A 3248-nucleotide genomic window follows, 5' to 3' on the forward strand; every position below is an offset into this window, starting at 1 on the left:
AGCCAGACACAAAGGCCACATTTTGCGTGACTACATTTATACAAGATGTGCAGAATAGACAGTCAAATCCACAGAGACAGAAGGTGGATCAGTGGCTGCCAGGACTAGGGGAAGAGGGAAGGGGAAGGACTGCTAATGGTATGGGGTTTCTTTGGGGGCTGATGAAAATTTTCTGCAACTAGATAAAGGCAATAATTGTACAATCACAGGAATACACTAAAAATTGCTGAATTGTGCACTAATGGTATGGGAAATGTATTGCCCCCTCCAAAAAAGTAGGAGGTGCTGGACCAGGTGACAAAAGTGTGGCCATGCCCCAGACTTTTTCACTAGGGACCCTGCATGAGCCAGCAGGTGCCCAGAGAGAGCCCCCGCCCTGCCCTCGAGGCTTGGCTGAGGGCTTCCTGGAGGAGGAGTTTGACTCAATGCTGAGCTGAACCAACTGCAGTTTTTGCAGTCTGCACGCATCATTCACAATCCCGTGGAGTATTGTATAAGAGCCGCATCACAACTTTGTGACTCGCTCCTGCCAGGGCCCCAAGGAAGTGCTCTTACTAGGCACGAACCCAGGACCTTTTAGCATGGCCCAGACATGAGTGCCCTTTGAGGAAGTGAACATGGTCTGGGACTGGCTGGGCATTGGAGGGCCTGTGCTAACCCCTCCCCAAGAGCACTGTCTTAGCTGGGACTGGGGTGCTGGGACTGGCGTGCTCAGTGAGAGGTGAGTGGTGCCCGATTCTGGGGCTTTTACAGAACCTCTGTGGAAAGCCTGAGGTCTTCTCCTTTCACTGCTTTGTCCACAATCTGTGTTCTCTGCTATTCCTGGCTCTCAGAGAACACAACCTCACTCCTGCTGAGCTTCCTGCCAAGCAGCAAGAACAGCTTCTTGGGATCTTAGTGTCCCCTCTGCTGGCAGGTGCGGTGGCTGGGGGTTCGGCTGGGGGTGGGAGTGGCCCGGCTGGGGCAGTAGTGGGCGTGAATGGCTTTGGCAGGCCTGATGCCAGAGGTCCAGGTGGAGGGGCTCCTGCATCTCTCTCCCCGCAACCCACAGGCAAACAGGGCTAATAGGCAGTGACCAAGTGAGTTGACCAAGTGAGTTGGGGCTGCTGCCGCGGCTATGGAAATGAGTGCCCCTGGGGCCTGGCATGGGACACATTCAAGGCCTCCAAGTCACTCTTGGGCAAGCAGATAACAACACACCCTGGACTGAAGCCAGAGGTCCTCCTGGGCTCCCTGCTTGCCGGGAAACATACCCTTCGATCTGTTGAACTGTCTTCCAACCTGCTGTGGCAGTTTTGCCCCACTCCTGTTTGCCCTGCTGAGTCCTGCTTTCCTCACCTTCCCTGAGCATTGCCCTTTCTGTGGGAGGGAATCAGCAGAAGGTGCACTGTTGCACTTCAGATGCTTCTACCTCGTCATTTCCTTGGAAGTCTCTATTCAATGGGGAGCTCCCTAGACTGGCTGCTAAGGTCGCATTTGCTTTTTCAGAGGAAATACCTTGTCAGGAACCCTACCCATCCTTATAGAACAGCTGCCTTCAGCTAACCCCTTTCCTCATAGGGGCCAGGACAAAGCATGGGACAAGAAATTCAGAGTGACCTTCTCATGAGAGGCTGAGGCTGGCTCAAAGAATTCGGTGTGGCAGTGTGAAAGTCAGAAGACCTGGATTTTCATCCCAGCTTTGCGACTTGTGAGCTTTATGATGGTCAAATTGATGAAGACTAGGCTTCAGGCTGCTCCTCTGTAAACGGGGGCTGTCTCCCTCCTGGGGTTTGTGTGAAGGCAATGGAGACAACACTTGAAAGTGTCTTGGCTGGGCGCGGTGGCTCATGCCTGTAATCCCAGCACTTTGGGAGGCCGAGGCAGGTGAATCATGAGGTCAGGAGATGGAGACCATCGTGGCCAACATGGTGAAACCCCATCTCTACTAAAATACACACACAAAAAATTAGCCAGGTGTGGTGGCGTGTGCCTGTAGTCCCAGCTACTTGGGTGGCTGAGGCAGGGAAATTGCTTGAACCTGGGAGGCAGAGGTTGCAGTGAGCTGAGATCGCACCACTGCACTCCAGGCTGGCAACAGAGCGAGACTCTCAAAAAAAAAAAAAAAAAATTGTCTTGCATAGGCCTGGCTCGTGGCTTTGCTTTCCTGCTTTCTTACCTTGGGGTTGGGGAGTCACTGCACTGTGCTATGAGGAAAGCCCCTCTCCATTCAGGAGACCCTGCTAGGGAGGAGTCTGGGCTCCCACCTGTGGCCAAAGTGAGGGGCGAATTCTTTCCCTGTCAGAGATGGACCAATGACTTTATGACAAACCCAACCTGTGATTTTTCTAGTCTAAGCATTAAAAGCTCCTAAACCCAGCCAGATCTGGTGGCTCACGCCCATAATCCCAGCACTTTAGGAGGCTGAGGTGGATGGGTCACTTGAGGTCAGGAGTTTGAGACCAGCCTGGACAACATGGTGAAACCTCATCTCCACTAAAAATAGGAAAATTAGCTGGGTGTGGTGGCGGGTGCCTGTAATCCCAGCTGCTCAGGAGGTTGAGGCAGGAGAATCGCTTGAACCCGGGAAGCGGAGGTTGCAGTTAGCCGAGATCACACCACTGTACTCCAGCCTGGGCATCAGAGTGAGACTCCATCTCAAAAATAAATAAATAAATAAATAAAAATAAAAACTCTTAAACTCTTTTAAAAAATAGCTACAAAGCGCCTCCCCTGTCTCCGTGCCAACTGGGGTGAGGTGGGAGCTTAATGGATCCTGTAGATCATATACATTTGAATCTCAGGCCTAGATGAAGGCAGAGCCCTCATGAATGATCAGGGGAGATATATTTTCTATCTAGAGCCCTGGACAAGCTAGATAAGCTATTTCATTATCTCTCATTGCAAGTGAGAAGATTGTTTTTTCTGTCACCTTTTTCTGTAGAGTGGAAGCCTTGGAAGGTCTTGGCTGTATGCAGGATTCACAGCTTTGACGCATGCGTGCCCTAGGCCCAGGCCTCAGCTCCTGTCCCTGTTGGTGGCCATTACATCCAAAGCTTCTTAGGTATCAAGATTGGCAGCTCTCCCCTTCCACCTCCCCTGCATCCAGTGCAGCTGCCCCCATGATCTCCTACTTCTTTGGTTTCAGTTTTCTTTGCTTTCCTTTTGGCTGCAGGATTTCCCTTTCTTTAGCAAAGCTCAGTTAGTGCATTTGAAAGCCTGTTCATTACCTTTTCTCTACCACTTCTAGGTGTTTTTAGAGCAGAAAG

General features: G+C 51.3%; 1 pseudogene; it reads left to right on the forward strand.

Moving 5' to 3' along the window:
- The first annotated feature begins 311 nt into the window (after positions 1-311).
- On the forward strand, positions 312-1928 carry LOC100610714 (single-strand selective monofunctional uracil DNA glycosylase-like; annotated as a pseudogene).
- The last annotated feature ends 1320 nt before the right edge of the window (positions 1929-3248 follow it).

Source organism: Pan troglodytes, chromosome 17 (assembly GCF_028858775.2).
Source record: "Pan troglodytes isolate AG18354 chromosome 17, NHGRI_mPanTro3-v2.0_pri, whole genome shotgun sequence".
Lineage (NCBI taxonomy): Eukaryota > Metazoa > Chordata > Mammalia > Primates > Hominidae > Pan > Pan troglodytes.